General features: G+C 38.2%; 1 pseudogene; it reads left to right on the top strand.

Moving 5' to 3' along the window:
* The first annotated feature begins 24,193 nt into the window (after positions 1-24,193).
* Positions 24,194-25,050, top strand: LOC116752617 (annotated as a pseudogene).
* Positions 25,051-25,776: the final 726 nt, after the last annotated feature.

Below are 25,776 nucleotides of genomic sequence, written 5' to 3'. Positions count from 1 at the left end.
TCACAACTCTGAATAAAGCCAGTCTATGGAAAATAATTCTTGTTTAAAAAAGGGAACAAATAAAATAACTTATTTTTACTTGTTTCATATCTGCAGCTTATTCATTGATCTTGGGTATGTATGTAAGACAGCATACAGTATGACTGCTGGTGTAAACTTGGTAAAGCTTCAATATTCCCCATACCTTCAAGGCTTCTAAGATGCTAAGTCAGCATAAGAATTCATTTAAGAACAAACATTTTAACTTGTTATGAGAAGTTCATTCTACAGAACAATTTCACTACAGGTGAGTTTGTGGTGGGGTAGATGGAGAAGGAATTATTATATCTATTCCAAAGAGAAAACATGTGACTTTAAAAGGTCCCAGGGTCACACAGCTGTGATAGGCTAGAATTCAGGATATTCCCTCCAGCTTTTTCCCACTATTCTCACTAAACATAATTTTTTGGTTTTGGTCACACTAAGCAGACTTGGTACAAAAACCCCTGAGTTTTGAAAATAGCCCCATTCTTTATTACTAGCAGTGTAACCTAGGCAAGTCGCTGACAGTATAGATTAATGGTTAGAGTGCCAACCACGGAGCCGGACTGCCTTGATGCAAATTCCATCCCCCACCCATAGATATGTGATTGTAGATGGTTATTTTGCTTTCTGAGCCTCTGCTTCCTAGTGTTCTTATGATAGAGGAAATTCCAACTTCATGTGGGTGTTATAACATAAATGAGACACTCCTTCCAAAGGTCTTCACACAATGCTGGTGTACAGTAAGGGCTCAAAAATATCAGTTATTAATAAAATTGGACTAAAACATCTCTCTCTCTCTCTTGGCTATCTGTTGTATTAGTAAGACAGTACATTAAAGGTCTTTGTGTTAAACTACTATGCAAAGTTTAAGAATCATTGTACTGAGAGTCAGTATCAAGGTAGCAGAGTAGGAGGACCTTGAGCTCACTTCCCCTCATGAACACATCAAAACTACAATTACATATAGAGCAACTCTCACTAAGAATGCCCTGAAGACTAGCAGAACCACTCTTCTACAGCCAATGCTATAAGAAAGAACCACACGGAGTCTGGCAGGAAGGGAGGAAACGCGATCGAGTCAGGACCTGTACCCTTAGCAGGTGACCCAGAAGAGGAGGGGGACATCACAGGCTTGGAAATCCTCCTTGGGGAGGGAGGAGTTTGAGCCACATATTAGGCACCCCAGCCCTTGAGTCCAACACTGGGAAGATAAACCACCTTAGCTGGGCATGAATGTGAGCACTTGGGAAGGAATGAAACCAGTTCAGTAGTGCAGCTCCAGCCCCTCCAGCCTTGACCCAGCCTCTAAGGGGCACACACCAGGGAAAAAGTGGAACCAGCTCAGAAGTGGAGCTCCAACCCCTTGGGCCCCAGTCACACCCCCAACCAAGGCACACACTGTTGTCACACCTGCTATCACACCAGGCACAGCTCCCTCAGGGCTCCTGCTCCAGCCCATCGGGCCCCAGCATTGCCACTGATAGGGCAGTGACTGCCACTGAGCCTAGGAGAAACCCTGGCTTACAATGGCTATGACTCTAGTTGCTCCAAATCCAGCCCTGCTTCCCATCAAGTCAGAAGCTGCCGGTGCACCCTGGGGGAAGATGTGGCCTGTGCTCACTTCAGATCTAGCTCTCTCACCTAACCACTGGGCACATGGAGACTGCATATGGATGCTCCAATTCAAGGATATGCCTTCCTGACCCAGATAGGTAACTGTTTCACCTAATTTAATGGAGACAAACGAGACAGTTAAACAAAATGAGAACACAGAGGAATATGTTTCAAACAGAAGAACAAGATAAAACCCCTGGAAAAACCCTAGAGAAACAGAGATAAATAATTTACCTGATTAAGAGTTTAAAGCCGTAGTCATAATAATGTTAATTGAACTTGGGAAAAGATTAGACGAACACAGTGAGAACTTCAAAGAAGAAGTAGAAAATATAAAAAAGAACCAGTCAGAGCTGTAGAACACAATAACTCAAATGAAAAATACACTAGAAGGAATTAACAGCAGATTAGGAGATACACAGAATGCATAAATAATCTGGAAGTTAGAAAAGTGGAAATCACCCAAACAGCAAAAGAAAAACAAATTTTTAAAAATGAGGATAGTTTAAGGCAGCGGTCCCCAACCTTTTTGGCACCAGGGACTGGTTTCCTGGAAGACAATTTTTCCACAGATCGGGGGCTGGGGTGGGGGGTGGGGGGTGGGGGGTGGGAGGGGGGATGGTTTGGGGATGATTCAAGTACATTACATTTATTGTGCACTTTATTCCTATTATTATTACATTGTAATATGTAATGAACTAATTATACAACTCACCATAATACTGACAGGAGGCAGAGCTCAGGCAGTAATGCAAGTGATGGGGAGCAGCTATAAATACAGATGAAGCTTCACTCACTCACCTGCTGCTCACCTCCTGCTGTGAGGCCTGGTTGTTAACAGGCCATGGACTGGTACCCGTTCGTGGCCCAGGGGTTGTGGATCCTTGGTTTAAGGGACCTCTGGTACAACATCAAGCATACTAACATTCATGTTATAGGGATCCCAGAACAAGGAGAGAAATATAAAGGGGGTAAAAAAATGTATTTGATGAAATTATGGCTGAAAATTTCTCTAACCTGAAGAAGGAAACAGATACCCAGGTTCAGGAAGTACAGAGAGGCCCAAACAAGATGAACCCAGACAGACTCACACCAAGACATATAATAAAAATGACAAAAGCTAAAGAGAATTTCAAAGGCAACTGAGAAAAACAAAGAGTTACATACAAGGGACTCCCCAGAAGGCTATGAAGTGATTTTTCAGCAAAAACTTTGCAGGACAGAAGGGAGTGGCATGATATATTTTAAAGTACTGAAAGGAAAAAAACCTACAACCTAGGATACTCTACCCAATAAGATTATCATTCAGAACTGAAGTAGAAATAAAGAGCTTCACAGATAAGCAAAAAGAAAAAAAAAAGAAAAGAAAAGAAAAAAAACAATACTAAACTGACCTTACAAGAAATGTTAGAGTCTTCTTTAAGTGAAAAAGAAAAGGCTGCAACAAGAAATAAGAAAATATAGGGAGGAAAAATTCCACTGCTAAAGGCAAATATATAGTAAAGGCAGTGGATCAACCACTTAAATAAGCTAGTATGAGGCTAAAAGAACAAAAATTGTAAAATCAACTATAAATGCAATAAGCAGTTAAGGGGCTTGAAGTTGTTAAATATGCCATCAAAAACTTGCAAGGGGGGAGTAAAAAAATATATAGATCTTTTAAAATGTGTTTAAACTTAAATGACTATCAGTTTAAAACAAGTAGATACAGTTATAGGTCAGCATATGTAAAATCCATGGTAAACCACAAATGAAAACATACAGTAGCAACACAAAAACTGGTGAGAAATAAACACAAACATAACACTAAACAAAACCATCAAACCACAAGGGAAGTGACTAAAAGAAGAACACAGATGAACTACAAAAAAACCAGAAACAAGAAACAAAATGGCACTACGTACATACCTATCAATAATTACTTTAAATGTCAATGGGCTAAATGCTACAATCAAAAGATACAGGATGGCTGGATGGATCAAAAAAAAACAAGACCCATCTATATGCTGCCTACAAGGGACTCACTTCAGAACTAAAGATACACAGAACCTGAAAGTGAGAGGATGGAAAAAGATATTCTATGCAAATGAAAATGTAAAGAAAGCTGGTGTAGCAATACTCATATAAGACAAAGTAGACTTTAAAACAAAGTCTACAATAAATGACAAAGAAGAGCATTATATAATGATAAAGTGACCAATCCAAGAAGAGGATATAACCTTCATAAATATATATGTACCTTATATTGGAGCACCTAAATATATAAAGAAAATATTAATAGAAATAAAATGAGAAATTGACAGTAATACAATAACAGTCAGGGATTTTAACACCACACTTATGTCATTGAATAGATCGTACAGACAAAAAATCAATAAGGGAAACAGTGGCCTTAAATGGCACATTAGATAAGTTGGATTTAATAGTTACCTACAGAACATTCCATCCAAAAACAGCAGAATATACATTCTTTTCAAGTACACATGGAACAGTCTCTAGGAGAGGTCACATGTTAGTTCATGAAACAAGTCTCAGAAAATTTAAGGAGAAAGAAATTATATCAAGCATCATTTCCAACCATTTCCAAGCCAGAAGTCAATTACAGGAAGAAAAATGGAAAAAACACAGACACGTGGAGCCTAAATAACATGCTACCAAAAAACCAATGGATCAATGAAGAAATCAAAGAGGAGATCAGAAAATACCTTTTGACAAGTGAAAATAAAAACAATTTTCCAAAATCTATGGGACTCAGCAAAAGTTGTTCTAAGAGGGAAGTTTATAGCAATACAGGCCTACATCAAGAAACAAGAAAAGCCTCAAATAAACAACCTAATCTACCATCTAAAGGAATTAGAAAAAGAATAACAAATAAAGTCCAAACTCAGCAGGAGGAGGGAAATAATAAAGATCAGAGCAAAAATAAATAAAATGGAGACCAAAAAAAAAAAATTAAAAAAGTAGTAGAAGCCAATGGCTGCTTTTTTGAAAATACAAACAAAATTGATGAGACTTTAATCAAGCTCATTAAGAAAAAAAGAGAGGCCCAAATAAACAAAATTAGAAATGAAAGAGAAGTTACAAATAATCACAGAGATATAAATAATCATAAGAGAATACTAAAAACAGTTATATGCCAACAAACTGGACAACCAAGAAGAAGTAGATAAACTCCTAGAAACATACAATCTTCCAAGATTGAATCAGAAAAAAAATAGACAATCTGAACATACTAATCACTGGTAGTTAAATTGAATTAGTAATAAAAAAAACTCCCAACAAATAAAAGTCTAGGACTGGATGGCTTCACAGAGGAATTCTACCAAACATATAAACAAGCGTTAATACCTATCCTCAAACTATTCCAAAAATTTGGACAACTCCCAAGTTCATTCTATGAGGCCACCATTACCCTGATACCAAAACCTGACAAAGACACTACAGAAAAAGTAAATTACAGGCCAATATCTCTGATGAATATAGATGCACAAACACTCAACAAAATGTTAGTAAACTGAATTCAATAATATATAGAAAGGATCATACACCATGATCAAGTGGGATTCATTCCATGGATGCAAGGATGTTTCAATATCCACAAATCAATCAGTGTGATACACCACATTAACAAAACAAAGGATAAAAATCATATGATCATCTCATTAGACACAGAAAGACTCAACATTTGAAAAAACATTTGAAAAAACTCAACATCCATTCATGATTTTAAAAAAATCTGTCAACAAAGTTGGTATAGAGGGAACATATCTCAACATAACAAAGGTCACTTATGACAAACCCACAGCTAACATCATTCTCAATGATGAAAAGCTGAAAGCTTTTCCTTTAAGATCAGGAACAAGACAAGGATGTCCATTCTTCCCATTTCTATGTAACATAATATTAGAAATCCTAACCATAGCAATCAGACAAGAAAGAGAAATAAAGGCATCCAAACTGGAAGGGAAGAAGTACAACTGTCACTATTTTCAGATGACATAATACTATACACAGCAAACCCTAAAGTCACCACCAAAAATCTATTAGAACTAATAAATGAATTCAGTAAAGTTGCAGATACAAAATTAATATACAGAAACCTGTTGCTTTTCTATACACTGAAAATGAACTATAAGGAAGAGAATTCAAGAAAACAATCCATTTACAATTACATCAAAAAAGAATAAAATATCTAGGAATAAATCTAACTAAGGAGGTAAAAGGCCTGTACTTAGGACACTAAGTAAGGAAATTGAAGACAATATAAATAAATAGAAAGATATCCCATTTTTGTAGATTAAAAGAATTAATACTGTTAAAATGTACAGACTACCCAAAGCAATCTACAGATTTAATGCAATCCCTACCAAAATACCTATGACATGTTTCACAGAGCTAGAACAAATATTCCTAAAATTTGTATGGAACCACAAAAGACTGCAAATAGCCAAAAAAATCTTGAAAATAAAGAACAAAGTCAAAGGTATCACACTCTCTGACTTCAGACTATACTACAAAGCTACAGTAATCAAAACGGTATAGTACTGGCACAAAACCAGACATACAGATCAATGGAAAAGACTGGAGAGTCCAGAAATAAACCCACCCACCTATGGCCAATTAATCTATGACAAAGGAAGCAAGAATATACAGTGGGAAAAAGTCTCTTCAATGAGTCGTGTTGGAAAACTGGGCAGCTATGTGTAATAGAATGAAATTAGACCATTTCCTCACATCATATAGAAAAAATAAACTCAAAATTGATTAAAGACCTAAATGTAAGCCTCAAAACCACAAAACTCTTAGAAGCAAACATAGGCAGTACACTCTTTGACACTGGTCTTTAGCAATATTTTTTTGGACCTCTCTCTTCAGACAAGGGAAACGAAAGGAAAAATAAACAAATGGGACCTAATTAATCTTAAAAGCTTTTGCATAGAGAAGGAAACCATCAACAAAATGAAAAGGCAATCTACTGAATGGGAAAAGATATTTTCAAATGATATGTCTGTTAAAGGCTTAATATCCAAAATATATAAAAAACATATCACTCAATATTAAAAAAATCAAACAACTCAATTAAAAAATGGGCAGAAGACCTGAACAGGCATTTTCCCAAAGAAGACATGCAGATGACCAACAGGCACATGAAAAGACATGCAGATGACCAAAAGGCACATCTCAACATCACTAATCATCAGGGAAATCCAAATCAAAGCTACAATGAAATATCACCTCACATCTGTCAGAATGGATATTATCAAAAAAGACAACAAATAATAAGTGTTGGCCAGGATGTGGAGAAGAGGAAACCCTCCTGCACTGTTGTTGGGAACATAAATTGGTTCAGCCACTACAGAAACAGTACAGAGGTTCCTCAAAACAGTAAAAATAGAGCTATCATGTTATCCAGCAATTCCTTTCCTAAGAATATCCAAAGAAAATGAAAACACTAATTCAAAAAGATATATGCACCCCAATGTTCATAGCAGCATTATTTACAATAGCCAAGATATGAAAGCAACCTAAGCGTCTATCAACAAATAAATGGATAAAGAAGAGCCACACGATCTGGGTATGAATCCTGACTTGGCCACCAACCAGCCATAAGACTTGGGAAATCTGTTGGAAATCTCTTGTGCCCATTTCCTAATCTGCAAAATGAAATAATGCTGGCATCTACCATTTAGGTTTGTTAAGAGGATTAAATATAATAAAGCATACAGAGCACTTCTCACATGTCTAGCACAAAAGTGTGTAAAAAATGTGAGCTTTTTTACTCATTCCCCAAGTCTCCTCCTCTAAAAATGACTGCTCCTATTCTCTATGGTACTCTCATTTTCCATGTTTTGTTTTTGTTACTGTGTTTTCTTTAAATAGTGGTGTTAATGATTTTAAAATTAATATATCCTGCTTGTATCAAACTTGGGGAAAAACCCAAAAAGTATAAAGGAGAAAGATAAAATAATTTAAATATCTCTCCAGCACATTCATTCAAAATGCACATCTTAAGCATCTATGTGTATCAGGCACTGTCATGGGCTCTGGCACCTCTAAATCCTGTCTTTTTCCTATTCCATTTCTCTGCCCTATTCAGTTTGTTTAAAAGGAGGGGGTGTTAACAATTTTTGAAGTCTACTCAGTTAAGTAACTAAGGCTAATTCTGCTCTTAAGTTTAACTTCTTTACCTATTGTTCTAATGTAACTAACAACCTAATATTTATCTTAATATTAAGATTAATCCTAATTATAATACTAAGAGCTGTATTGTTATTTGTGGTACACAAAGTTCTTTCAGTCAATTCACACTATATCTCTGTGTAGAAACATAGGAGAAACATCAACATCTGCAGTTTATTGAAGCTTATAAAGGCTAAGGAGGGTGCCCAAAGCAATTTAAACAATTTGAACCAGATCACAGAGCTAGGGTACAAAGGGCCTGAGACTCACATCCTGGTGAACACAGGGGTGGTACCTTCAACTTTGGAATCTGCACGTCGGTTTTTTGCAGCCATCTGAAACTGGTAAGTCTTCTGTCCACTGGACTGCCCCTTCAGCTTCCATTTCCAATCAAGAGAATGTCCCAGACCTACTCCCAGACCCAAGTTTTCAGATGAGCCATTGAGGTGAACCCTGGGAAGGGCCCACTTAGAATCCTTTACTACATCCTTAGAGACAGTCCCCAGATAGACATGAAGATGAGAACAGTCATCTGCTGATATTTCTCTTTCAAGGTAGCCATCAGGATTATTTTCCAATATGCAACTTAAAAATTAAACAATATATACTAGCATTTTCTCTCCTTGTACAACAGAGACAAAGTAAACCAAGATTAGCAACAGGTAAAGGAAAAGAGAGACAGGTTCGCTGTTCTGAGCAAACCATCACTTGCTTTTGTGAAAAGTGAAAGCTTTCAATAATTTACCCAGGTATTTCTTTTCCTATATTGAGTTTTAAAAATAGTGGGCCACTAGTCACCATAAACAATGCTTATGATTCTCTAAAACAAAAGAATATGTCTAAGAGGAAGAGAAGGAAAGGAGGGAGAGAGTTTAGTGAATTATTCACCCACTTTTCCTCATTAATAGCAGAATGTTCTCAACCAATTAATAAGCAATTACATTCCCATCGACTGAGATGCCCAAGGGAAGAGCCACCTGATGCATTTATTAAATTAACCCTATATGCTCTGAGCCAATGTCAACTGAAAAGCACAAGGAATAAAAATTTTTAAAAACTTGGAAAACTTTTACAGATTGACTTCCCTGAGCTCCAAATGATATCTAGAGTAAAGGAGAGAGGGTAGAAAGGGTAGGTTATATTCAAAGAAAGATATGAAGCCAAAGGTTGTATTCTGAAAGTAGCTTGGAGTAAGATCCACCAAATTCCACAAAAATGTGACAGAATTAGTGTGCAATTTCTTCAGGAAATTCCCTTTAACTCCTTTACAGAGTTCTGCAATTTTACCTTGTTGTATCTAGGAATAAGATTGTCAGAATATTTCATGCCAATGTATACAGCAATTTTATTCATTAGAGGCTCTGGGTAATTTTGCATCTCAAATACACTTTGTGAGAAGTTCAGGAAATATAGAAAAAAAATTGTTGTTGATTATTAGAGGATCTGGTATCTTATCCCTTCTCCAGACTAACTCCTTTCGTTATTTATCAAACATGTTTAAATGCTTACCACGTATCAGGTACAGTTCTAGATGCTTTAAAAATATTAATTCATTTACTCCTTACAATAACTCTCTGAGGTAGGTGCAGATAGGCACAGACCGGTTAATTTGTCCAAAGCTATAATAGTGGAATTGGTATTCAAACCCAGGCCATTTGGTTCCAGCATCTGGGTGCCTAACCACTACTCTATGCCCTCTCTACATGAATGAAGGAATGAATGAGTAAAAAATAAAGACATGCATGAATGCCTTACCTGGAGATTTACTCTGTCATTTATCCCCTTCCTCTCTACCAGCATTTTGCATTTTGTCCACAAACATTGAGGTGTTTTCTTTCAGAAGAGAACACTTCAAGCTGTCATTTTCTTGTCCAGTTTCTTGAAGGGAAGCCCACACTTGCCACTTCCACTTCTCTACCAGCAATTTATTCCATAACTTCACGCAATCTGGTTCCCTGCCCCGCTCCCACTTCTCTACTGACACTGCTTTCTTGAAGAATTGAACTGCCTTATTCAATGGCCTGTTTCTCAGGCTCATCCATCTCTGCTTCCCAGCTCCTTTCTAGACCCTTTTCTCTCTTGTTTCCTGTTATCCTAGTCCTCCATTTTCCATTTGCATGTATTGCTCTGCTTCTTTGCTGGTTGACATGTCTCGAGATCTAGCCTTAGTATGACTCTTATTCTCTTTCTCTCTCTCTCTCCCCACACATTACTTTTTAAACATTCTCACATCCCCCAGTGTCTTCTACTCTTTACACTAATTTCTGGAATCTGGCCACAGAGCCTAACTTGTCAGCACCCAGAAAGTAGGGGTCCAGTCTCTTTGGAGATAAAGTCACAGTGACCAACCTCACAAGATTAATGATGAACTATGCATTTATAATGAAAAGTAGATTGTCAGAGGGTCATCAATTCAGAGCATTACACAGGGAGCTAAATTATGAACAATATACCAGTTTGTTCATTTAGAACAAGTAGTATTACAAGAAAAGAATGACCACTGGAGTTCTCTAGTAAGTGCATTTTCCCCACAAGGACATTCCAGGTGGGAAGCTAAATTATAATCAGAAGACCACTAGGTTAGCATGGAATAAGAATAGGGGGAAATAATTACATGATTCAAATATTTAACAGCATCAGGCTGATAGTCACAGGTGTATCTAGCTCTACAATAGGGCAAAAGCTGCCAATGGGACCCAGCAAGTAGAGTAATTGTTAAAGACACCGTCTCCCCTCAATGAATAAATGAATGAATGAATGTGGAACAACAGTCTTGAGATCATTTCTACTTTACCATTACATTAGAGTTATTTGTTGAAATATTCACCCCTTTGCAAGATCTGAGTTGCAAGATGTCATGGGCCACATGTGCTCATCACTATTGTCTTCACCATCAAGCATAGTGCCTGGCACTTAGTAGACAGAAGGCAATAAATGTTTATTAAAATTAAAGTCATCCAGACATTTATAAATATAAATAAAATACCTTCCAAAGTTGGCTTTAAATGTGAGTTAGCCAGAATGTCCTATTGTGTGTTTTTTCTTGCTTTTCAAAGTTTATTAAGTCAAATAAATAGAATGCCTTGATTTCAAATGTTTAAATTTTGTTCATATATTTGAAAACTGTGAAATAGTAGACCACACAGTTTTCATTTTGTCCATCTTATTTCTATAAACTTCAACTACTTATTTCTCCTACCCAGTGACTAAACCCCAATTCCACCCCCACCCCTTTATCTTTGATGTTTCTCATTCTCCATAGGTGGAGGATGTGTCAGCAAAGAGAGGAAAGAACAGATTCTGTGTGCCTATATGGGCTAACCCGGGGCACTCATGGGGTTAAAAGTGCTGCAGTAATATTAAGCACATGTTTCAAGTCAGCAGGGTGCCAGCCTGAGATGTCCTCAAAGCCTAATTTGATAGATATTATGCCATACACTGCTGCAAGTAGTAATGAAGAAAGTAAAAATTTTATGGATGAGCAAAATAGGAGCTCTTATGGATGGAGTGTTTTTAAATCAGGTGTATAATTTACCCAGTATCAGACCACATGTAGGGTGCATTACTCAATTGAACTTACAAGCAGATAGGAAAGCAGTTTCTTTTAATAAGCACTTCTTCAACTTATTGGCTCTACAATTACTTGCACCAAATTACCAGCAGCTGCTGCCTGTTTGGTATTTTATCCTAGACAAGGAGTTACATTAGTTTCTAATCAACAAGCCATTCAAGGACTCTTTATAATTTTTAGCTTAATTCCACTTTTATTTGGAATTTATTAATTGAAATATCCAATATTTTCATGACAGCATTTTGCTTAGCTTCTCTTAACAGGAAGCCTATTCAACTGCTGAGGTGATGGGAAAAGGGAGGGAAGATAGCCACCAAACTTATTTCTGATATTTGCAACATTATACAAACTCTACTAGATTCATGTTGCCTTATAGTCTGAATTTTGACATTTTAATTGCTTTTGTAAAAATACTGATACCGTATTTGAACTTTTTTTACATTTGCAGTCAATAAATTGTTTTGTCTCTAAATAGCATATCCCCATGCACAGAAGTTCACTGCAAGTTTAAATATTAACCAATTCAGTTTAATACAGGCCTTCTCAAGTTTGGCACTATTGACATTTTGGGCTTGCTAACTCTTTTTTTGGGGAATGTCCTGAATATTGCAGGATGTTCAGGCAAGATCCCTGGCCTCTACCCACTAGATGCCAGTGGCACCTCCGCACCTCCAACCCCGTTGTAACAACCAAGAACGCCTGCACATGTCACATCACCCCAGATGATTTAACAGATTTGAAGGAATTAAAGGAAAAAGTGTTTCAGAAACAGTTGTAAGAGGAAAGTATGTTTTCAATTCATATGTTAAACACTTTTCAAAGTATTTATATAAAGATTGTGTTTGTGTGTGTGCTAGCCCATATATGCTTGCTTTATGAGGAACTATAAAATGAATTCATGAAAGAATTTAACTACACAAAATGCAATTATTTAAATATTACTCTATTTTCAAGCTGCTTTCAGATCCAAAGGCAAAAGGAAACCGAAAACAACAACACCTGCTAATAGCTAAATAAAGTAAATATCTGAATAGCTCTAACTGCAGAAAGACAGACCTGTGGTCTAATTTTAGACAAGTGTGGTTTTATTGTTATGCCAGTAGAGCCAAGAAATCTAATTTGAGACGAAATTCATTTTTTGAAATTATACATTATTGCCAACTTTAAATTACAAATCAGAAAAATATGAACATAAAATGCTAATGACCAATGATAAATCATAAAAATAGCAAATACAGTTCAAGATTTTTCTCATAGGGCTTTCAAATCCACAGTTGTCTTTTTAAAGACCAGAATCAAAATAGGTAATGTCAAGAACAACTAGAGGGGCTTCCCTGGTGGCGCAGTGGTTGGGAGTCCGCCTGCCGATGCAGGGGACACGGGTTCGTGCCCCGGTCCAGGAAGATCCCACATGCCGCGGAGCGGCTGGGCCCGTGAGCCATGGCCGCTGAGCCTGCGCGTCCGGAGCCTGTGCTCCACAACGGGGGAGGCCACAAGAGTGGGAGGCGCGCGTATCGCAAAAAAAAAAAAAAAAAAAACAACTAGAGTACTGTATACACAATGGAAAACAGCAAAAGTGAAGGAAAGTTAAATTGCCATCCCAAAGTCTCCTTCACTGAGAACTTACCATCTACCGTCTTCCATCTAGTCCTATGTCAAAAGATCCAAATAACATCCATTGGAAGATGGTTCCTTCTTAGCGTAATATAGAACCTTATGGCGCAAAACTTGAAAGGTCATTTATACTTACCAGGGCCCCTCCCCAAGTTTACCCTAATTAGATACCCTCCATAACAAGCTTCTCAAACTTTTAATGTATATATGGATCACCTGGACATCTTGTCAAACTGTGGGTTCTTATTGAGTAGGTCTGGGGCCTTAGGCAGACTTTCTAACAAGCTTCCAGGTGATGCCAATCCATGGACCACACTTTGAAGAGCAAGGATTTGTTTACAACAGCCCCACCAGCTGATCATCAAGCCTGATCTTGAACATTCTTAGGAGGCCAAAAACCGAGAAAATCCTAACTCCAAAAAAGAATACAACGTTTGTGTACCTAGTGAAATCTTAATTTTCAGGTTCTTTCTGGAAATAGTGCCTCAACCATGAAAAGCTTTAGCAGTCAGTTTTAAAAAGTTTTACATAATTAAAATTACTGAAAAATAATTGCTAAATCTCAACCTACTGAAGTCAATAAAAAATGGATTCCTTCTAATAGTCTACAAAATTCAAAAATAATTGGATCTTCATACAAACCATGGCTTCTGTGATAGTCTAAGGACATATTCCCTTCTTACCACTGTGTCTACATGACTCCACTTAAATACTGAAAATGAGAGAACCATCGAGTCTCTAGCACAGACTCTGCAGCTATAGCCCAGCTCCTTAAAAAAAACTATAAGATTTTTCACACAGCTCTGGTATATTTTGACTGTGCCGACAGAAACATGTCATAAGTCTGTTATTTTATAAGGAAATAAGGAGAATGGCATTAAGTTAGTGGATTCACTACTTTTCCCTGAGACAAGAAACATATCCTCCCATTACCTGAAAAATTCAAAGAACTTTCAGTTCCCAGAAGATTCAGATGCATGACCTTAAAGCCAGACTTAAAAAAGCACCATTAATTCATGATTATAGTTTGCAGATAATCCAAATCCTCCATTTTACATCAGTGGTTTTGCTTCAGCCTATTTTATGGCTATCCTAGTCCTCTACTCAGCAAAGAAAAATGAAACTCAATAGTTTTAAACAATGATTTATTTTTTTCTTGTTCCTTTTTTAATGGAAGTAGAGTTGATTTACAATGTTGTGTCAATCTCTGCTGCACAGCCAAGTGACTCAGTTATCCATTATGGTTTATCCCAGGAGATTGGATATAAAACCAAGAATATGTGATCCTGATGTCACTGAATGATCTTGTGGTCACCTTAAATATTCCGAATATTAACAACAGGCAGTGCTTGGGCTTCAAGCAATGGAAGAGAATCCTCAACCAATCAGAATGGACACCATGCAAAAGCAATCAGCATGGCCACACAGGTGCATGCTAGCCAGACTGGTCTGCCTTTGAACAACAGTAAGACAGAAATCCCCATGGACGGTGTAGTGCCATAGGGCAGTTTTATCATGGGTAGACTTAGACCAGGAAAGACTTGTACTCAGAATAGGGATAAATGTGTAGTTTCCTCCAGAGTGAAGTTCCTTGGGAATCAACACTGATGTCAATCATATTTAACACATTTATAGATGTTCAAGAAGCCCAAATTTATTCAATGTGAAAACTCCAAATTTGTAGCTAAGAAAAAGGGTAAAATATAGGTATGAAAATCAAACCAATTTGTACAAGTGGATAGAAAAGTAATAAATAGTCTTCAACTTAGTAAGTATAAGGTAACATATTTTATGATACATGACATAGGTATAAAATGAACAGCCCTGAACTATCAGCTTCAGGCCGAGAAAGTACATGCCTAGGAGTCACTGTTACTTCCCCAAGGAAACAGACTGAATCGTCTACTGGGGTTGAAAAGTGAAGAAAACATAAATGTATAAAGAAGAATATAGACACTTACATGTGGAATCTAAGAAACAAAGCAAGCAAACAAAAGAAGACTCATAGATATGGAGAACAATTGGTCAATGCCAGAGGTTGGGGAGTGGGGTGGGGGCAAAATAGGTAAAGGGGATTAAAAGGTGCAAACCTCCAGTTATATAATAAGTTGTGAGCAAAAAAGGAGAATAAATAGGGGGGGAGGTGAGGGGGAGGAAAAGAAGGGGAAGAAGAGGAAGAAGAAGGAAGGGGGAAGAGGAGGAGGGGAGAGGGGAAAAGGGAAGAAGGAGGGGAAGAGAGGAAGGGGAAAGGGGAAGAGGAAGAATAAGAAGAGTAGAAATCCAACTGAAATTAGCATCCTATATAACCTCAGTGCTTACACTTTTGAATGCCACGAGAGATTATGGTTGTTGCAAATCAAAAATGTTAACAAAGAAGCTAGAGAAGGCATAAGCAAGAGAGGAAATAGCAACTAGCAAGTTAGGGTGTTGCTATTTGAGTCATATTGAAACATTGGCCTCTTCATCCTGGAAAGGCAACTGCTTAATAGGGAACTTGATTAAAATGTATACAATTAAAAGTGACCACTGGGTAACGTGGTCACAGGCTTGTTCCCCAGTAGAATGGTGGAACATCCTTTGAAACTTTAGTAAAATAAGTTTAGGACACTAAAAGGAAGAAGTGGTTAGCAAATTTACGGAACTCAATTTCACCAGTATCATCTCCCTCAACTTCCCTCCCACAAGAGTTAACACAGGAAGGAAATAAAGACTTCAGGTAGGAGTTCATTCCTCTATTCAGTAACAAGCACCAGGCTAAAAGCTGAGACAATGATGACGAGTAAAACATACATGGTTCCTGCTCTGCTGAGAGTCAACTGGATTAGTTGACTGAATGGAGTGACAGATAAATACCTTAAAAATCACACCAATAATGTAAAATTATAACTGAAATTAAAACTCTGAAGAAGAGGCACATAGTCCTATCACAGTGTCTAGCAGTGGGCTTTGACCTAACTAGAAGAAGGTGACTGTTTGGAAGTGTGCTGATATCTTAGAGATGGGGATAATTTGAACTAACTGGTTAAAAAGAAATAAATGGCTACTAAATAAAGCCAGACTATTCTTTAATGTTCAGGGTACACTAAAGCGTCCCATTTAACCAATATTATGCCCACTTCAGTGGAAGGTGCGTGAAGGACAGACTACTGGAATTTCCAATGACAACAAACACTGGGAGAATGACACAGAAGTCTGATGCCAAAGAAAAATTCTTCAGCTATAAATAATATAGAATTAATTGGCATCTCTTAAATGGAGGTACCTAGTGAAAATATCATTTTGAATAATGCGCACTGCCTCCCAGGATATAGCTAGCCCATTTGAAAGGTGAGAAATCTATACCAAGAGTGGTTATGTAAGTTGCCCTACATCTGTGCTTTACACAGATTCAGCTGACTTCTTCCAAATTTCACTGAAAAGGGAAATTAATAAAAAATTTATATGGCCATCGTTGCACTCTCTAGTTTGATTTATATCATAATTAGTTCTGAAATACCTACTTGCTACCAGAGTATGAACTTGTGATAGATCATGTTTTTCATTTGTGCATCCGTAGCAGAAAGCACGGGGCCATGCTCATAGCAGTCGATCCATAAATGTTTGTTAACTTGAAAGACAACAGTTAAGGCTTTAATTTATAACACCGGTCACTGACTAACAATCATTATCTACTTCATTTGTGTTGGTGAACACTGACATTTAAGGATGTTCTGTTGATACATATAGCAGGAGCCTCCCAAACAGGAACACAGCCCTGCTCTCAAGCTTGACAGGGCTGTCTTTACCATCTGACGCTCTCAATCCCAGAAAATCCTCCTCCTTGCCAAACATAGTCATTATGTCCAAATGCACATTTTGGGGCACTAAAATGTTGACTTTGAAGTTCAACAAAAGCCATTTTAGTTCCTTTATTTCTATTTTCTCTTTAAAGACACCATTCTGCAGTTAGCAAAATTCTACTCAGATTGGTAACTGCTATCCTGATCTCCAGTCTTGTATATCCCTATCCTATACTACTCCATGAGGGGGTGGGAAACTGCTGTGAGAATTTCTTCCTGAAAGCTAGGGCTTTCGATATTTACACTATATCGATATTTACACAATACATTACATAAAATATATTTTTATGAATGTGAGATATAGTGTATGTACACAGTAGAAATTCTCTTAAATAACCTTCCCTTATTCATTTTACCAGCATAACGAATGCTTTTCAGTCCCATATACTGTAGTTGATACCTAAGACATACTTAACGGTCACAGCTAGTAAACCACTCCCTAGAAAATCCAAATGCAACTGCCATCTTCAGTTGCATTGTAGGCTTACCAAGCATTGGCTAAATTTGTTTCCAAACCCCTTCATTTCAGGTGTACTTGCTATTGCGAGTCTGTAATTTTAATTAGTATTAATGTATATCTGATGAAATATGAGTGAGAAAACAAAAAGATGTGGTCTAAAAAATACAATGAATGCTTTGTAATAAGAGCAAGTAACTGAAAAGTAATTTTTGTTGAATTGGTTGTGGGGGACATAACTGCGAAAGACTGGAGAAAGTTATAAAAGTCTGGAAGTTTCTGCCTTGAGATTTCTTCAGACGTGAATTTAAGTTTTAGCTTCAGTTTACACAGATCAAAACTAGAAATATTATACAATATATTATGGATGTGGTTTATGTAAAAGAAACAAGAGAGAACTTTAATCAATGGATCCATATTCAAAGAAACTACAATGAACCTACATTAAAAAACTGGTGAATGAATATCTTGTACATGTTCTCAGCTAAAATAAAAGATTTCAGTTATGTAAGTACCATTTTTAATGAATCTGTTCTTTCACAGACTTTTTCAATTAATCAACTACCTAAAGATCCCATTCACAAGAAATCAAAGCTACTGTATTTTGGTTCTGAATATGTTTATTTTACCTTCTTCCATGAAAAATTCAAACCAATAAAAAGACCATTTTTTCTTTTATTTTTCAGAAATTTCTCTTTCACAGCATCACTCCATTCATTTGGGTCAGAGTTTTGCAAACTGCCACCCACTTTGTTGCTCAGACCAAAACCTATGAGCTGTCCTTAATCCACTGCTTTTCCTCATCACTTATATCTAATCCATCAACAAATATTGTTAATTCTGCTTCTAAAATATATTATAAATCATTTCACATCTCTTCACTGGATTATAAAAGGCAAGGGAGAGAAAGGTTCAAAATGAAGAGGTAGATGGGATTGGTCATGAATGGCCTTGTAGGTCATGGTAAGTAGTTTGAATTTTGTTCCAAATATGATGAGAAACTATTAGATTATCCTAACTGTCACGTGACGAAATAATTATGAGAGGCTCCAGAAATGGGAACATGGGAAAAATAGTGGGCTACACGAAATTAATCCACAATGGTGGCTTTCATGGGGTAGTAAATTTAGTAAAAATTAATTACACTTGGCATATATTCTAAAGATTGAGTCAACAGAACCTACTGAATGTGGGAAGTATAAATGAAAGAAATGGAAATGCATGCAGCCTAGGTGTTTTAACCCTACATCTGGTTGAAAAGAGGGGCCATTTAATGAGAATGAAGAGAGGGTAGAAGAACAAGTTTGGTGGTATAGGTGGAGAAGCAAGGGTAAGGACATGGAGAAGCAAGGGTAAGGACATGTAGAATCAAGAGCTCTGTTGCTAAATTGAGTTATTAAATAAGCAATTCGGTTTTTTTTGGAAGGAGCTTCAAGATGGCGGAAGAGTAAGATGCAGAGATCACCTTCCTCCCCACAAATACATCAGAAATCCATCTAAATGTGGAACAACTCCTACAGAACACCTACTGAACGCTGGCAGAAGACCTCAGACCTCCCATAAGGCAAGAAACTCCCCACGTACCTGGGTAGGGCAAAAGAAAAAAGAATAAACAGAGACAAAAGAATAGGGACGGGACCTGCACCAGTGGGAGAGAGCCGTGAAGGAGGAAAGGATTCCACACACTAGGAAGGCCCTTCGTGGGCGGAGACTGCGGGTGGCGGAGGAGGGAAGCTTCATAGCCGCGGAGGAGAGCGCAGCAACAGGGGTGCAGAGGGCAAAGCACAGAGATTCCCGCACAGAGGATCAGAGCCAACCGGCACTCACCAGCCTGAGAGGCTTGTCTGCCCACCCCGGGGCGGGCGGGGGCTGGGAGCTGAGGCTCGGGCTTCGGGTAGGATCCCAGGGAGAGGACTGGGGTTGGCTGCGTGAACACAGCCTGAAGGGGTTAATGCACTACGGCTAGCCGTAAGGGAGTCCGGGAAAAGGTCTAGAGCTGCCAAAGAGGCAAGAGACTTCTTGCCTCTTTCTTTCCTGGTGCACAAGGAGAGGGGATTCAGAGCGCCGCTTAAAGGAGCTCCAGAGACTGGCGCGAGCCGCGGCTATCAGTGCGGAGCCCAGAAGCGGGCATGAGACACTAAGGCCGCTGCTGCCGCCACCAAGAAGCCTGTGTGCGAGCACAGGTCACTATCCATGGAAATCAAAAGAAAGCTGGAGTAGCAATTCTCATATCAGACAAAAAAGACTTTAAAACAAAGACTATTGGAAGAGACAAAGAAGGACACTACATAATTATCAAGGGATCAATCCAAGAAGAAGGTATAACAATTGTAAATATTTATGCATCCAACATAGCAGCACCTCAATACATAAGGCAAATACCAGCAGCCATAAAAGGAGAAATCGACAGTAAACATACAATCATAGCAGGGGACTTTAACACCCCACTTTCACCAATGGACAGATCATCCAAAATGAAAATAAATAAGGAAGTACAAGCTTTAAATGATACATTAAACAAGATGGACTTAATTGATATTTATAGAACATTCCATCCAAAAACAACAGAAAACACTTTCTTCTCAAGTGCTCATGGAACATTCTCCAGGATAGATCATATTTTGGGTCACAAAGCAAGCCTTGGTAAATTAAAGAAAATTGAAATCGTATCAAGTATCTTTTCTGACCACAATGCTATGAGACTAGATATCAATTACAGGAAAAAATCTGTAAGAAATACAAACACATGTAGGCTAAACAACATACTACTTAATAACCAAGAGATCACTGAAGAAATCAAAGAGGAAATGAAAACATACCTAGAAACAAATGACCATAAAAACATGACAACCCAAAACCTATGGGATGCAGCAAAAGCAGTTCTAAGAGGGAAGTTTATAGCAATACAATCCTATCTTAAGAAACAAGAAACATCTCAAATAAACAACCTAACCTTACACCTAAAGCAATTAGAGAAAGAAGAACAAAAAAACCCCAAAGTTAGCAGAAGGAAAGAAATCATAAGGATCACATCAGAAATAAATGAAAAAAAAATGAAGGAAACGATAGCAAAGATCAATAAAACTAAAAGCTGGTTCTTTGGGAAGATAAACAAAATTGATAAACCATTAACCAGACTCATCAAGAAAAAAAGGGAGAGGACTCAGATCAATAGAATTAGAAGTGAAAAAGGAGAAGTAACAAATGACACTGCAGAAATACAAAGGATCATGAGAGATTACTACAAGCAACTATATGCCAATAAAATGGACAACCTGGAAGAAATGGATAAATTCTTAGAAATGCACAACCTGCCGAGACTGAATTAGGAAGAAATAGAAAATATGAACAGACCAATCACAAGCACTGAAATTGAAACTGTGATTAAAAATCTTCCAACAAACAAAAGCCCAGGACCAGATGGCTTCACAGGTGAATTCTATCAAACATTTAGAGAAGAGCTAACACCTATCCTTCTCAAACTCTTCCAAAATACAGCAGAGGAAGGAACACTCCCAAACTCATTTAACGAGGCCACCATCACTCTGATACCAAAACCAGACAAAGATGTTCACAAAGAAAGAAAACTACAGGCTAATATCACTGATGAACACAGATGCAAAAATCCTCAAGAATATACTAGCAAACAGAATCCAACAGCACATTAGAAGGATCATACACTATGATCAAGTGGGGTTTATCCCAGGAATGCAAGGATTCTTCAGTATATGCAAATCAATCAACATGATACACCATATTAACAAATTGAAGGAGAAAATCCATATGATCATCTCAATAGATGCAGAGAAAGCTTTCAACAAAATTCAACACCCATTTATGATAAAAACCTGCCAGAAAGTAGGCATAGAGGGAAATTTCCTCAACATAATAATGTCCATATAAGACAAACCCACAGCCAACATCGTCCTCAATGGTGAAAAACCGAAACCATTTCCATTAAGATCAAGAACAAGACAAAGTTGCCCACTCTCACCACTATTATTCAACATAGTTTTGGAAGTTTTAGCCATAGCAATCAGAGAAGAAAAAAAATAAAAGGAATCCAGATTGGAAAAGAAGAAGTAAAACTGTTCACTGTTTGCAGATGACATGATACTATACATACAGAATCCTCAAGATGCTACCAGAAAACTACTAGGGCTAATCAATGAATTTGGTAAAGTAGCAGGATACAAAATTAATGCACAGAAATCTCTTGCATACCTATACACTAACAATGAAAAATCTGAAAGTGAAATTAAGAAAACGCTCCCATTTACCACTGCAACAAAGAGAATAAAGTATCTAGGAATAAACATACCTAAGGAGACAAAAGACCTGTATGCAGAAAATTATAAGACACTGATAAAATAAAGATGACACAAACAGATGGAGAGATATATCATGTTCTTGTATTGGAAGGATCAACATTGTGAAAATGGCTCTACTACCCAAAGCAATCTACAGATTCAATGTAATCCCTACCAAACTACCACTGGCATTTTTCACAGAACTAGAACAAAAAATTTCACAATTTGTATGGAAACACAAAAGACCCCAAATAGCCAAAGCAATCTTGACAAAGTAAAACAGAGCTGGAGGAATCGGGCTCCCTGACTTCAGACTATACTACAAGGCTACAGTAATCAAGACAGTATGGTACTGCCACAAAAACAGAAAGACAGATCAGTGGAACAGGATAGAAAGCCCAGAGATAAACCCACACACATATGGTCACCTTATCTTTGATAAAGGGGGCAAGAATATACAGTGGAGAAAAGACAGCCTCTTCAATAAGTGGTGCTGGGAAAACTGGACAGGTACATGTAAAAGAATAAAATTAGAACACTCCCTCACCCCATACACAAAAATAAACCTAAAATGGATTAAATACCTAAATGTAAGGCCAGACACCATCATACTCTTAGAGGAAAACATAGGCAGAACACTCTATGACATAAATCACAGCAAGATCCTTTTTGACCCACCTCTTAGAGAAATGGAAATAAAAATAAACAAATGGGACCTAATGAAACTTCAAAGCTTTTGCAGAGCAAAGGAAACCATAAATAAGAGCAAAAGAAAACACTCAGAATGGGAGAAAATATTTGCAAATGAAGCAACTGACAAAGGATTAATCTCCAAAACATACAAGCAACTCATGCAGCTCAATATCAAAAAAACAAACAACCCAATCCAAAACTGGGCAGAAGACCTAAATAGACATTTCTCCAAAGAAGATATACAGATTGCCAGCAGACACATGAAAGAATGCTCAACATCATTAATCATTAGAGAAATGCAAATCAAAACTACAATGACATATCATCTCACAGTGGTCAGAATGGCCATCATCAAAAAATCTACAAACAATAAATGCTGGAGAGGGTTTGCAGAAGAGGGAACCCTCTTGCACTGCTGGTGGGCATGTAAATTGATACAGCCACTATGGAGAACAATATGGAGGTTCCTTAAAAAGCTAAAAGTTGAACTACCATATGACCAAGCAATCCCACTACTGGGCATATACCCTGAGAAAACCATAATTCAAAAAGAGTCATGTACCAAAATGTTCATTGCAGCCCTATTCATAATAGCCAGGACATGGAAACAACCTAAGGGTCCATCAATAGATGAGTGGATAAAGAAGATGTGGCACATATATACAATGGAGTATTACTCAGCCATAAAAAGGAACAAAACTGGGTTATTTGTAGTGAGGTGGATGGACCTACAGTCTGTCATACAGAGTGAAGTAAGTCAGAAAGAGAAACAAATCCCGTATGCTAACACGTATATATGGAATCTGAAAAAAGAAGAAATGGTCATGAAGAACCTAGGGGCAAGATGGGAATACAGATGCAGACCTACTAGAGAATGGAGTTGAGGATATGGGGCGGGGGAATTGTAAGCTGGGACAAAGTGAGAGAGTGGCATGGACATATATACACTACCAAACTTAAAATAGATAGCTAGTGGGAAGCAGCTGCATAGCACAGGGAGATCAGCTCGGTGCTTTGTGACTACCTAGAGGGGTGGGATAGGGAGGCTGGGAGGGAGGGAGATGCAAGAGGGAAGAGATACGGGAACATATGTATATTTATAACTGATTCACTTTGTTATAAAGCAGAAAGTAACACACCATTGTAAAACAATTATAGTCCAATAAAGTTGTTAAAAAAATAAGCAATTCAATATATGACTACAGTCAAAAAAGCTGGATCTATAAATTTAGAAATCATCAGGATATATGTGGTATATAAAGCCACACAACAAGGTATAATCACCAGGAGGCAATTCATATTTAGAATTACATAAGAGAAAGCAAAAAGAAAGAGTTGGCAGAAGAGATTGAGGATAATAGATGGAAATTTAGGAAATTGTGGTGTCAGCTATCTAAGGAAAGATAGAATTTCAAGGAGGAGAGAGATGTCAACGATAACTGCGAGAGAAAGTAAAATAAAGTCAGAACTGAACACTGGTTTGGCAAGATGGAAGGTATCAAAGACCTTGGGAAAGGAGGCTACAGTGGAGTGGTGGAGACAAATTCTGCTTGGCATCGGTTATAAAAAGAATGGGAGGGGCTTCCCTGGTGGCGCAGTGGTTGAGAGTCCGCCTGCCGATGCAGGGGACGTGGGTTCGTGCCCCGGTCCGGGAGGATCCCACATGCCGCGGAGCGGCTGGGCCCGTGAGCCACGGCCGCTGAGCCTGCGCGTCTGGAGCCTGTGCTCCGCAACAGGAGAGGCCACAACAGTGACAGGCCCATGTACCGCAAAAAAAAAAAAGAATGGGAGGTAGGAAAGGGAAGCATCAATAATACACAATACCTGCTTCACAGCTGCTGCAGCTCTTGCTAATATCTGGATCAGCAGTGACTCTAATGAATCTACCATTATGAGCAAAAAGAAGACCCATATCAATATTATCATCATTGGCCATGTGGACTCTGGCAAGTCCACCACCACTGGGTATCTCATCTACAAGCGTGGGGGTACTGACAAGAGAACCATGAGAAGTTCAAGAAGGAAGCATCAGAGATGAGCAAGGGCTCCATCAAGTTTGCCTGGGTGCTAGACAAAATGAAGGCCGAAAGGAAATGTGGCATCACCATGACATCTCCTTATGGAAGTTTGAGACAACCAAATATTACATCACGATAACTGATGCCACAGGGACTTCATCAAAAACATTATCACTGGCCCATCCCAGGTGACTGTGCCACGCTCATCGTGGCCAGCAGCACAGGCATGTTTGAAGCAGGCATCTCCAAGAATAGGCAGACCTGTGGAGAATACGCTACTGGCCTACATGCTGGGTGTGAAGCCACTCATCACGGCTGTCAACAAGATGGACTCCGACAAACCCACCCACAGCACCCAATGCTTCCATCAAGGGAGTGAGAGCCTACATCAAGAAGATCGGCTACAACTTGGCAGTCATGGCCTTTGTGCCCATTTTGGGCTAGCATAGCCCAGCATCCACATGCCTGGTCCAGGAGCTGGAAGGTCAAGAGAAAGGAGGGAAATGCCACAGGGATGAGTGTCCTGGAAGCTCTGGGCTCCATTCTCCCTCCCACTCAACTGGTCACCGAGCCCCTGAGGCTGCCTCTACAAGGTGTGCACATGATTGGGAGCACTGGCTCTGTGCCTGTGGGCTGCGTGGAGACCAGCTTCCTGAAACCTGGGATGGAGGTCACCTTTGACAACCCCAAGGCCCTGAGGTCAGGCGATACAGCCACTGTGCAGATGTAAGGATGGTCCCCAGCAAGGCCATGTGTGTGGAGATGTTCTGTGAGTACCCACCTCTAGGCCATTTTGCTGTGCGGGACGTGAGACAAACAGTGGCCATTGGAGTCATCAAGGCTGTGGATGAGAAGTCATCCTGCAGGCAAGGTCACCAAGTCAGCAGTAAAGCCGAGCAAGAAATGAAGCATGTCCCCTGCAGTTTCCTCAGCAATCTCCACTATAAAAATTACCCAACATTTGATGTATTTATTAAGATTAATAAAATATAACTAGTAGTCAAAAAAAAAAAAAGACCACTCTTTGCATGTGGCTGTCCAGTCTTCTCAACACCATTTACTAAAGAGACTATCCTTTCCCTCTTGAATAATCTTGACTATTTTGTTATAAATTAATTTAGCATTAAATATATATCATTTACATTTGTTAAGAAAATAGAACTTAAATGTTTTCACACACACACCCCCAAATAAAAGATAAATATGTTAGATGATGGATATGTTAATTAGATGGCAGGAAATCCTTTCACTATGTATATGCATATCAAATCACCACAATGTACACTTTAAATATCTTACAACTTTACATGTCAATTATACTTCAATAAAGCTGACATTAAAGAATCAACAGCTCACAGATGAATGGATAAAGAAGGTGTGGCACATATATACAATGGAATATTACTCAGCCATAAAAAGAAATGAAATTAAGTTATTTGTAGTGAGGTGGATGGAC

The sequence above is a fragment of the Phocoena sinus genome, chromosome 4 (genome assembly GCF_008692025.1).
Source record: "Phocoena sinus isolate mPhoSin1 chromosome 4, mPhoSin1.pri, whole genome shotgun sequence".
NCBI lineage: Eukaryota > Metazoa > Chordata > Mammalia > Artiodactyla > Phocoenidae > Phocoena > Phocoena sinus.
Note: the sequence above shows the minus strand (reverse complement) of the source record. Positions and strands in the feature narration are given on the sequence as shown.